We start from the raw sequence: 13,385 nt of genomic DNA, 5'->3' as shown, positions 1-13,385 counted from the left end.
CCTCCACCTCCCTTAGTTATGACCAGATTTTGCCCTTATCCTGCCAGTGAGACCATGGAATAGAGGCATCTGCGCTATGTTTTTTCCCTCTCTTTTTGTGAAAACAGTTCAGGATACACAATGTTTCCTTCAGTGAGTAGGAACCAGTTAATATTCTCATTAAATTATAACATCCAACAGTTAAGCACAAATGCCATTCTAACCTTCTGAAAATGGACCAAGAACAACAGAAAGACTCATAAAACGTAGCAGCTCTTTCGTAAGAGCCATAATCACCTCCTGGATCAAACTCTGTAGGATGCCTTTTATAAGAGCAATTCATGTTTTTGCTCCACCAGGACACAGCAAGCTCCCTCCTGCTAGGTTGGAGGCCCTGAGAAGAAGGAACCATGGCACAGGAGGTGAGATGATTTGGGAATGGCAGTAACATGATCTTGCTTAGCGTGCACTCAGCCATGGGTGAGGGAGTAGGTGGGGATAGAGAAGACACAGACTACAACTTCTTCTGTTACTCATGTTTAGGTATTTATGAGATAAGAACTTGCTTATGTTTCATCCTGGGGACTCCAGCCTCAGTGAGGTGAGAGTCCTGAACTGTAGTGGTCTACTTTAAACTGACCATGAAATGGTCTTGGATCAGCATTTCTGCCAGACCTAAATGTGTATCAGCCCAAGCCTGTCATTTCCTTGTACAGTTATTTTCCCTGCAGGTGCTGCAGCATTTTTTTGGAAAGTGTACATGGATTCTGATGGCAAATCATGCAACATGTGTTGAACATGTAACATTACCACCAGCTAATCTTGGTTTGTGTGTGTGTGTGTGTGTTTGTGTAGAGGAGAGGAGCTACTACATATATTGTGCTTGGAAAGCAAGGTTAGCAGTAGGCCAGGAATATACAGTATCTGAAAGATTTGATCGTTGAAATGTAGAACAGCCAACTTTAAAGTGCTACAGAGAGTGATCAGGCATTTAGAATTCTGCACTGATTTACTTCAGTTTGGCTCCCTCTTATAGGATGTTTCAGAGGGAGCTGGAGAGCCAAAGGTCACTGTTTTTAAGACACTCTGCGTTTCCATGACTGCAAGAATATGACAATCACACCATGTATCCTTTGACTTTAGAAAATATCCCCAGACACTGAACAGGCAATCAACTTGCCTTTCTGTGCTTTGGAGAAGGCTTGTTTTTCCTGCTTGAAGAGAGTCGTGACCTGTCATTAGTTTCTTCCCCTGAAACACATCACATTGCTGACAGTAAAATGATGTTTTCATTCTAAGAATTCTACAGGGAAAAAAAGGAACAGCCGTTTTCTCAAGGAAATAACCTAACAAGACCATGGTGATTACAACAGTTGGCTGGAAAATATCAGAAAAATAACTGCTATGATTAATCCAAAACAAAAAATTACAAGAAAGGAAATTTCAATTAACTGCTCTAGAAACAATTTATTGAGACAGTTTTTAGGGAGATATTTTGGAGAGCTTTCCTTCAGTCGCCAAATGAAATCTTTGTGTGTGGTTGATGAAGAGAAATATTTTTATATTTTCTAATAAAATATGTGGTATATTCATGTCAAAGATCCATCTGTCATTTGTAAGGTCAATAAAAATCAACAATACACGGAGTTTTACTGCAAATATAACATCACATAACATAAAACATATATAATATCACATAACACTACTTTATTTTATACCCCAAAGCCCAAAACCTAGGTCCTGTAGGACGAAAATCCAGTTGATACCATGTAAGTCCCATTGCTACTAGTTTATAGGAAAAGGAAAATGCTTCCTTTGAGTAGGTTTGGGAAAACCTGAAAGAGGAACTTTGTTTTATTTGGAGAAGTTGCGAATTAGCTATGCAATGCTGGTTCTGAATACATAAACCAAAACTTTATAGACCACTTCTGAAATATTTAAGGGACTTATTCACAAAGTTACTTGGACCAAGAACTAAGAATGAGCCAGAAAATTTCCAAAGGGGGCAAACTGAATTAGCTCAATGAATGTCCTCTGTGCTGCAGTGATCTGTGTTAGCTGAAGTTCTGCATCAGTGTATCTAGTGTTTTATACTGCAGGTTATGTGTCAACAAAGTTTTTAGGAAAAAGTATTTCAAGTAAATTATCTGTGCAAGCTTTGAATCTGTACTTCATGTGCAAATAGAGGTTTGGGGTTGGTTTTTTTTTTTTTCAAAAGTGGGAAAAATCAGAACAGCTTTTATATTCACCACTCATTTGTCTCAAGCAATGAAAACAAAAATTCATAAGGGCCCAGAAAACATCTCTGATTTTGCCATGAAAAGCCTGAAAATGATCATATTTAAGGTCTTGAAGGCTAGGCAACAATTATATAAGTGAATAATCAGTCAATTTCTTTGTTTTCTTGCTGAACTTAAACATTGAAAAAGTGACAGATAAGGAAAAAGACAATCAAAAATTAAGCATTCAATCTCATTTGGAAAGAATTTTTAATCTTAAAAATATAAATACAAATATATTTCAATGTGAAAGGTTATTTTAAAAGGACATCAAAGTTTCACTTGCAACATGTCAAAAACAAATGTTTGAGAAGTTTTTGATTGTTTTCAGGTTTTCCTGATGATGTTGTAAGTCAAGAAAGTTCAACATCAATTTCTAGATTCAGCTGTTTTGCCTGAAGATTTTTACCTCATCTCTTGTGCTGTCAGATTAGACCTTTTGCAGGTTTTGCTCAGCACACAGTGCATAAGCATAAAATAAAAGCAGCGTGTAAATAGTCTGTAAGACTAAATCAGTAAAAGAGCAAAAATTACAGGATTTTCTTCTTCACAAAGCCAGAGTTCCTGAGACAACTGAAAACCAAATTTCAGCAAACTACACTTCTTCTGCAGTCCCTAAGATCTACTTGCAGTGCCCTAATGGCTTTCAAGAAGAGGTGAATGCTTACAAAGACGAAGACTCAAAACAACTTCTAGAGATTGAGCTGTGAGAATGTGGATCTCAACAGTAAAAACAGCCACTCAGCAGCATAATTCTTTAGAAACCACTTTCCAAGTTCAAATAGTACAGTATTTTGCCCAAACTGTCCATGTAACACCGAGACCTCAGGTATTGATAGCACGTTAGACTCTTGGTTTTTTTAAATCTTTTTTTTCCTAACTTGTGTGTTTTAAGATAAAATGTTAGGGTTAGTAAAAGGTTGTATAAACATAAGGAACTTACAACCATGTAAGATGTCCTAAAGGTCCTGTCTGATGTCTAGATGCCCCTCCACACGCCTGCTTCTACCAGAAGTCCTGGGTCAACCTTAAAATGTGGTCTTGGATGCACCTGGAGATTCTGGGTGGCCCATCATATGTGTTTCAGCAGCTGGGTTGGGCCCACAGTGTCTGTGGCATGGATAAAATCAGAGTATGTTTTCACATGGTTTCCCTGCCCTGAGATACTGTTGAACTGTGATACTGGAATCCAGTTCTGTATGTCTATTTTTCACTGGGTGTATATGAGGCTCTCTTGCACACTGTGGGACAGTTACGTGCTTGAGGATTCCTCACAGTGTCATGTTTTGATAAGGGCTCAAAAATTAGCAGAGGGGTCATGTTCATTTTTCAGTCTCAAGAGAAGGTATGAAGGAGGCAAAGCCTCAACTCTAAATCCCTTACTGGAGTGGCAAACATGGCTCTCCAGAAACCCTCTGGAGGGAACAAAGCAAAATTTGGGACTTTGTCCCTGCAGGAGGCATTTAGAAGGACACGGCCACAGAAAGGGTGTGAAGTTTCAACGTCAGCCCCTACAATAAAAAGAGCTGTTCTGATGAACACAGGTAGGGCAAAAATCTCTGAAAGAGTGCTCTGCAGAGGAAAGAATCTACTCCTTCACTGAAGACCACTCCTACAATGCTGTTGGTGTAACAACATCCACTCCCAATGGAACAGTTTTATTATCTTCTTCCCAACTCCAAGCCAGTCATCTTTCCCATACAATTACAAACAAGGGCCTGTTGGTGAAGCCAGCTCCTGATGGACACAGCTGTTGTAACTGCTGAAGGCTCCTCTATCCCCTGGCTTTACTCATGCACAGTGTTGCTCTCTTTTGTTATTTTGATGGGAAGGACATTTCAGCTCTTCTGTGCAAGAGCAGAATGGAGGTCATCAGAGGCCCCATTTGCTGTTCTCCTGACTGCTCTTCCTCCACTCCAGGTTGGGGTTTTTTTGCACAGAAATGGAGCTGTCATAGCCAAAGACTTGGCTGCTATCTTTTTATTCCACTTATTTACATCTCCCAGGCTGTACCGCACAAGCAAGCTGAACCAACACATCAGAATGACACAGGTGAGACACTATTCTAATGTTAAGTATAATACTCTATCTCTGCACTGATTATGGAGGAAAAAACCTGCTGCCTTATAATGGTAACTGTTGATTCAATGACTGTAGAAGTGCAGGGTGTAGAGGGCAAAAGCTTCTTTGTTCAAAGGGAAATTATGTTTTCAAACTGGCTTTATTCCAGCTCTGTCGATAGACTAGGTCTCTCTCCTTCTCCCTCTTTCTATATAATCTCAGTTACTTACAACATTAAAGGTCTTTAGAAGCTTCTTTCTTTAGAGCTCTGTTTCTGCCCCTCATCACCCCAGTGAATGACAACTTGAAAGAAAACCAGGAGCTTTGCTGTGGATTTAGAAGTGTCTCAAAGCAAATCACTGGATGCCAAAGAAGCTGCCAGGCTACTGCACCTTGCAAGCAGTTTATAATCAGCGAACAAAGGCATCGGAAGCAGCAGCGAGAGGGAGCCTTTTGTAAAAAAATATTGACCAGCAAATTACACTGCAGACAGTGCTTTGGCACTCGGCTGTCTAAAGGTGACTCAGACGATCCGTTTTGGCTCAGCAAGCTGGTTTCTAATTACACCAAATGCCTGACTGTTGTCAGTGGGCCCAGTATTTGCTAAGCGGGTGCTCTTCACATGTGTCATTCATTACCTCACCCTGCACCGAGAGCCATCTCTATAGGGAAAGTGGTTGGCAGCATCTTTGGCCTGGATAATTTCCTCAGAGAGGGGCTTTAAAGAGAAACCTCAAAACAATCCCCTTCTACCCTTCAAAAAAAAAAAAAGGCAAAAAAAAAAGCTTGCACAAACCCCAGCAAATCCCCCAGCCACCACATGCTAATTTCAATAAATGCCCTGGAATGAAATGATGGCAGGCTGCTGTCTAAGGTTTAAAAGCTGAACATAGTATACCCTTCCTGGGTTTTAACTGGACACTTGCTTCGGTGCCAGAGTAACAGCTGTAGCAGCTGCAGATGCATTTTACCACCCAGCACAGGCACCTGCTATGACCAAGGAAGTGAAAACCCACAGAGAGGCAATTTTCTTTTAATTACATTAGCCTGGTTTTGGCAGCCAGCCACGCAACATGGGGTTGGTGGGGATGTGGACTCTATTCACAATTAGAGCCTGTCTGTGGGTTACTTTTGACGCGTGGCAGGTTACTTCAAAGAGGAACACTGAAGGATCTGTGTCAGTGCTGATTCTTCTTCGAGAGAAATAATTGAGATTGGTATGGTTTTTATTACACAGGTAATGTGTTGAACTCTGAGATCAGTTTTATATGCTTTTCAGACTAGCTGGGTCACAGCAGCTATAGTATATACCACTGAACTATACAGGATCAATTCATGGGCCTGAGGAGTGCCTTAAAATCACCCACACTTGTTTAATTGCTGTTTAACCCAAATGATGCTTTCCCAGACATGCCTCAGTACAGTTTAGGGGATGAGGCTGCTCTCGAACAGCCTGTTCCCAATGAGCTCTACAGATGAGGATATCGTATTTTGGATGTCCTCAGGCATGCAGATACGAGCTGTGTGCTGCCAGTTCTTTTCAGGGCCAGAGCAGGCTCTAGCCTGTTTCACAACACCAAGCCTGCCAAGAGTTCAAGAAGTGTTTAGATGATACACTCAGGCACATGGTGTGACTCTTGGGAATGGCCCTGTGCAGGACTAAGACCTGGACTAGATAACCCTTGTGGGTCCCTTCCAACTCAGCATATTCTATGGTTATGTGATTTATTCCTATAGAGACAGGCAGCTCCACCTGACTGTCCCCCAGTGTTGTGAAGAAGAAGGTGAGCTCTGGGTAATTTTCCCAAAGAAGAAGAAGCTGTTCTTTGCTCTCAATGTGCTCTGTGGCTAAAATTACCTTTTGCTGTAGAGGGTACCTTCAAGTAAGTCTAGGTCTCTGTGCTAGGATGGTCTCACTAAGGAATAACATGCTGTTTCTTACAGCTTGCATGAGATTCCTTTGCCAACTTGCAGATGAAACTATCATGACCCTACAACACTACTCAGGCGATGCTTGTTCACTTTCCATTTAGGCTCAGGTGCTGCCACTACCTGAATTAAGGTTGGTTTTCATGTTAGGCAAGCTCCTTACTGCTTTCAACCTTCTAGGCACCACCTCAGGATATGAACCCCAGTGCAAAGCAGGGCTTTGTATCTCCATCTTATATTTTCCCAACTACATCAGGAAAGCTGACTCAGAGCTTAGTAGGGCTGTAATTATGATTCAGTTTCTGAAGAACTCTATTCCCTACAAGTGATGGGAACTGCGCAGTGCTGTCAACTGCACTCATGACCGTCTGGAACTTAAAAAGTGGAACTTCAAGGAGAAGTTTGTTTTGAATTTTCCATGTTGCAGTTTCTATGTAAAAATGTGCTCCAGATTGTTTATTAGTAATATTTATATAAAGGACATCACCAGGGTATTCAGGAGTTAAACATTAAAAGGACAGACTCCAAGCCTCACAAAAACAACTAGAGTAAAACCAGGGTAAATGAAAGAAAGAATCTGTTAGATGACATCAGACCAATTATTCCTGCTTTGAATCACTACTCATGAGAGGAAAATAAAACCTGAAGTGAAATCAGATCAGAACAAACAGAAGAAAAAAGTAAAAACTGGGAACAGTAAAGAAATGAACAGGAATCGTGTTGAGCCTCCCACCATCTTCTTCAAGCCCTGTTGAGTTATGGGAGAGAAGGCCTAAAGCTCTATAAAATAGCTGAAACAGAAGGTCAGATTTAGATGTCATTGAGGGTTGCACACAACTGAGATGCTGGCCAGATCAGTGTTGACCTTGAAACAAAGGGAATAATTGTCATTGGGTTTGAATCAAGGTCTTGGACACCTTCAGCAACACAGGTAGTTAAGTGTAAAATGCAGCCTAGGAAGCCGTGCATGGATAGCATTGTTCTAGTGAAAATACCCTTTTATTCCCTGGTTTTAAAATAATGCCTTGACAATGCCCCCTCAGGAAGCGTGCACTCCCAGGTGGAGCCTTGTAGTGCTCTCATGGGACTGCAGCAATGAGAAGAGATAACACAATTTCTGGAGATCCTTTGGCATTGTGTCTTGTCTCCACTATGGCAAGGAAGCCTTGGCAAAGTTATGGGTTTGTATCAAGCAACAAGGACACAATGAAAAAGAGCAAAAGAAGCTTTCATGACTTCTGAGTGTTTTACTTCACATCCTTAATGCCACTTCGGTGTGGTATTTTCTACAGTCCTCAACACTTATTTATCTTACAACCCTAATCTTAAGGCTTTACTCAGTCTTCTGATAGTTCAGAGCAACACCAGCCAATCTCTGAATTACTCCTTTACAGTGTTGTGCATTTGGTCAGCCACAGGTGAGGACTGAGTTTGCTCAGTATTTTCCAGTCATTTTCTATGAACTAAATCTTACGATTCATTTCTGAGATTGTCAAGACATGCATCAGTGGATTTCTGGGAAAACAAAAAGAAGGGACTCTTGCTTATTTCCACCTTCGTGAAACTGTAACTCTAAGATGCATTAGCCCTGTCATCTTTTATGTTAAGTATGGCAGCATCAAGCTTAACTCATGGAAGGACGTCATCATTAAATATATACGAAGCCAGACATAACAGGTTTAAAAGCTTTTGTGTTTTTTCCTGCTACTGTGCCATAATTTGGATTACATCTCCTATGCTAATCTTAATCCTGTTCTCTTCTATTCATCCTGCTTACAGTGCCTACAGCTTTATTGCCCCAAATATGAAACTTTACTATATCCCTATAGACATCAGTCCACCACAGCTGCTCCCTGTCCTTCCCACCTTCCTTACCTTCTCCCAAACCTCTCAGTGAAGCAAACAAATTATTTGCATTGTGTGAATATGAAAACCCACCTCCACCATGCAGAACATCCTCTTTTCCCCATGAGCCTTGCTCCTCACAAAGGGGAAGGAGAGCTGGAAGTGATAAAGACTCATTGCTAACACTCTATATATTTGGTTATCAGTTAGAGAATCTGAAAATAAGAATATTCTTTTGGAAAAGTTTAGTGGCAGACTAGGTTATATGTCCAGGAAGCAGTGTAGTTCTCAGGGAAAAAAAAAAAATCATCTTCCAAAACACCTTGTAAGAAAAAATAAGGCAGTGTACAGCCACATATACAATTCATTTGCATCTGAATGTCCAGCATTATCCTGGCATTGTCTTATCTACATACAGCTGCACATGAAAGACCATTACAGTTATGTCAAAACAAAGCAGACCATTACGGTTCCCTCCGAACCCAGACCACGTGCCACCCGCTTCTCATTGCCACCCCTTGCTTGTCTAAAAGTAACAAGCCGCTTTCCCAGACAGCTCCTATTGATCAGCTCCTGTTGGCAATGCAAATTCCTTCCATGTGCAGTCAGGCATAGCCATGAGCCTGGAGCACAAAGAGGTGGAGCTGCTCTTTGCCTTGCACAACTGGAGAATTTCCTGCTGTTTTCCCAGTCGTCCCCAGACCAGGTCTATCTGCTCCGCATCAATCCAGGACATCCCATTCATTCCATGACTAGCTGCCACAGGGCACTCTGCAGGCAGCTTCCCAGGCAGGGCTTGGCTAACTTCTAGCTTTGTTTTTCTTCATGTAAGAAGACACTCTGATATAAAAGCAGCTCTCAGTGTGTACAGAAGATAATAGGAAGACTCTCAAATCACGGGCAATATCCCTGACCATGGACATTTATTGTTACTGTTGTTTTGTGTTTTGTTTTTGGATCTCCTGAGCATCAACTAGTGTCAAAGCTCACCGCAATCAATACTATATAAACATGCAAGGGAACAGAAAGTACACTGAGGAATGGCCATAAAAACACAAAATAAATAAACAATGGAGGAAGGACAGACCCTCCAAAAATGATCAAAGTATGGATAATTTCACACTGTTTCCAAAAGATCTATTTTTGGTTTTGTTTTTTTTTTTGTTTGTCTGTTTGTTTGGGTTGGCTTGGGTTGGGTTTTTTGTTTGTTAGGGGTTTTTTGTTGGTTTGTGGGTTGGTTTTTTTCCCTAAATTCTACTCTGATGTAAATGGAAAAATTCCTCTGTACTTTAAAGTGAATGATGTTAGGTCACTGCAGAAATACTATTACAAATATTTGATCAAACACAGCAAGAAACCTATTGCAAGGGACAGGATTTGGACTCAGATCTACTCAGTTTCAAACCAGGACCTTAATTATAGAGCTAAGTACACCTTTAAAATCCTTATCAGTTTGATAGTAAAAGTAATTTCTCATCCTAGATGTCCGATATGCACCTGGGGTAGTTTGTTTGTTTGTTTGTTTGTTTTTTTTTCTGTTTTAGGTAGCTAAATAGGTACAAAGCAAACAAACATACAAGGCATGAAACACTATTGTACTATAACACTATGGCATATGCTATTTTCTGAAGGCATTTCCAAAGGAAAAAACATTGTCCAGATAGCTTCAGGCTGAGGGAAAAATAATTTTTTTTTCTCCTTCATACAGACTGAAACACTTCTGAGAGTGACCTGTTTCTGCAGCATTGTTAACCAGCAGTGCTTTCCCGAGCAAGGTTAAAGGTGCTGCTCTAGAGGATTCATGGCACTGGAGTGGTTGAATCATTTATCACTCCTGCGTAAAGTTGAGGTTCAAATTTATGTTTAACAGATATGAGACCATTAAACTCACTCCACACTTTGTTGGCAGCTGCCATAAGAGCCCTTTGCCTCCAATTGCAGTGTGAGGAGCTGAAAATCCCCCTGCTTTAAGTGGTAGAGAGCACCTTTCTTTCTCTCAGCTACAGACACTGAGAAGGGTTCTATTGGCTTCAGCACCTTCTTTTGGGAATTTGCACCCAGAATGCCATGCACTAGTAATACTCACGGATTGCACTGAAGTTTCCCCCGAAATATAAGAGACTTAGGTGGCATTTTGAGTTTGTTTTAGAAGGGAAATGAGTCCAGCCAGCTCTTCTGAAAGATGTTAAACTGTTCCTGCAGAGAGTCAGGTCTCCAGCAAACTGGACAGATGCTATATGGGTAGGCAAAAGACACTGTCTTTTGTCATGTTGAAAGACTCCAGCTGAAGGGCCTTTTGTACCTCATGAAAGAAAGGCATGGCTATGCAGAGGATGTGCTGCAAACTGGAAAAATAGGCAAGAAAAAAAAAAGGAAGAAGAGGACTTGCACTGCATTTTGCAGCTGAGTAGTGGAAACACAGATCTAACGTATTGTTAAGGATACAACCTGCAAGTTAAGAAAAATTTGGACCAGTGGTGACTTGTAGTTCGGAGCCATAACCAAGGACTTTTGCACGCTTCTGTCCTCGTGATGACTGTGCTTCTCTCTTGTGAGCCCTCCACCAGGCAAGCATAGGGGGAATTTTAGATGCATTTGATATTGGGAACCCACAATTTAATATCCAATAATTAAAATATAAATCTTACTCTTGTTTTGGGCCTGCCTGGGGAAGTCACTAGTTATGTGGAGTGGACAAACTGGACAGCCCATAAATCCTCTGAAATTTTAATATTTCTCATCATTAGTCAAGATTTACATGGTCCCCCTCAAATAATCCACAGAGATTCAATGATTTTGAGAGAGAACCAAGCATCTGCTCTGACCTCCTGTGCACTTTCACATTGCTGCCTCTTGCCCAATAATGACTTTGACACTGACACATCTCCCCAGAGGCTCCCCAGGGCCTGGGGACAAGCATGGACAAGCAATCCTTTACTTCCCCTGCAGACTTTGGCCAATGATAATTGCTGAAAGCCTGTGGCAGTGTGAAAAGAGCAGAAAATAATAAGCATGGCAGGGTCCATGACACAGACACCTGCTGAGGAAGCTCAGCTTCATCAAGGCAGATCTTTCCATGCAACCTAGAGGGTGACCCCTGCTTTGTGGCAACAGCTGGGCAACCTTCTTCCTCATTTCACCTCTGAGATGCTGTTGCTTTTGCAGTAGTGTTTGCCTAATTGTTGGTGGCTATGGGACTCCACTCTGGCTTTGTTTTTGTCACTGTCATTGCCACAGCCCTTTGCTTGCAATTCTGTGTGCGTACCTAGAGAAGCTCTTACTGCTCTGTACACATGGAGGATTCAAACTCATTTTTTTTTCCTTTTACACACATATCTATGTATAAACTCAGAGAGGGGTCTAACCCACTGTGGATGCAGTCATCCCACCTTACCCGAGGCATCTAACTAAAGAACTAAATTTAGATGTCTACTTGCTGTGGGTGCACGCTGCCCACAACCCCGCATGACAAGGGGGTTGGAACTAGATGATCTTTGAGGTCCCTTCCAACCCAAACCGTTCTGTGACTCTATAAATACACACCTCTATAAGAGTCTGTGGGTTTCCAGTGTGGTGGATTGTCCTTTAGACTGGCCTACGTCCCTCCAGTGGCGGAAAGAGATTAGGATACTGCACTCCCTGAATTGCAGATGTTCTTTATTTTTCAAACCTTAGAGACCAGTGAGCCAGCAGAACATCCTGGCCAGCTTCCTAGAAAGTCAGTTCAAGGTTCTTTATTCTTCCGTAAATAACTTGCATGTAGTTATCTAGTGGTGCCCTTCACATTAAGGACACTGGGAACAAATGGAAGCAGGCAGAGGAAGAGTCCCAGTGGTCAACAGTGCGAGCTGGCTCCGGTGCTCTGATTTGTCATCTTGAAAAGAAGGTAAATGAGCCTGAGTGTGCAAAGAGGCAGCGATGGGTAAAGGCGTCTCGCACATCTGGAGCAGGGCTGTGCAGTTCCCCCTCGTACCACCAAGTGTCAGCGGTGCTCTTGGAAAGGGCCTCGGCACTGAAAATGCTGCTCAGGCAAAGGGCCCCTTGGTGTTCGCATTTCTGCTTTGTACAGTACGTTTGGGAAGGAGCTGCGATGCGAGATGAAGGGATTCAGAGAGTGATCTGCCTGGCTGCTGTGTGCCTGCTGCTCCCGAAGCCACCTCCGGAAAAGCTTCAGCCTTTGCGTTTCTGGTGATTTATCAAGTTAAAGCAACACAAATATTCAGCTTGTAGAGAGGGGAGGCAAACGCGGAGGGACAGCTTAAACAGATTTGCCTTTGACGAGACAATCATGAAGGTCTGAAGGGCTTTGGGTATGTAAGCAGTTGATAATTGAGGTAGTCAGCTTGCCAGCTCAATTTTACAAAAAAGCTGTTTTCTGACAAAAATCCCCTGCCACCTTTTAACAGCTTCAGTGGTAGACTATTAAGGATGAAATATTCTTTTAACAAGCAAAAATATGGAGAGACGGTATTTGAAAGGCAACATGACAGCACACAGGTCAGAAAGCCTGGAGGCAGCAGGGGAGAATTAGAAAGCAGCACTTTTGGCCTTGGAAGGTCACTGAATATATTCCCTGCTGGATCACACAGGTGTGACTGTATCATGCAACAGCATAATCCAGCAGCAGTGGCAGGGAAAGCAAGGAGTAGGCATTAGCACACATGGGAAGCCAGAACAAGGAGCCCCTGGGATTCTGTTGCCCTTCTAGGGAAGGGAAGGCAGTGAGGAATGCCATCATTTCAGGAAGGCAACAACCCCACAGAGCTACAGCAGGATAGCAAAGGTATAATGCAACACCAGCATGAGGGTGTTTGTCCTGACACACAATCCTTGACAGGGGTACCTTGAACTTGGGAAGAAAATATTCAGAAGTGGTTAAGTACATGGGCATATGCATCCCATGAAGTCAGTGTTGACATAACTCTAATCAGGAAAGGGGTCTTGGCTCTCACTCACAGCCAAAATTTAGTTATTTACACTCTGGTTACATAAATTTGGCTGCCATTGTTAGCTCTGATAAACATAAACTGCTAAGACATGCTGAGAAAGAGCAGATAAGCACAACGGTAGGACAAAGTTATACCTATCAATTAGGTGTAGTAACTGCATGTTACTCTGGGAGGAGGATGCTACAACCAGAATGGGAGCAAGGGGAGAAGCTGAGAGTTGCCCTGGGAGCAAGGCTGGACATCAGTATGGGGTGCATATGTGCAGCAGTCACAGCTGTGCTGCAGAAGGGTGTTTCAAAATAAGTGAGACTTCTTTCTCCATAGTGCCAAGGGATTATTTTTC

Source organism: Myiozetetes cayanensis, unplaced genomic scaffold (genome assembly GCF_022539395.1).
Source record: "Myiozetetes cayanensis isolate MyiCay16 unplaced genomic scaffold, myiCay2020 scf7, whole genome shotgun sequence".
NCBI classification, from domain to species: domain Eukaryota; kingdom Metazoa; phylum Chordata; class Aves; order Passeriformes; family Tyrannidae; genus Myiozetetes; species Myiozetetes cayanensis.
Note: the sequence above shows the minus strand (reverse complement) of the source record.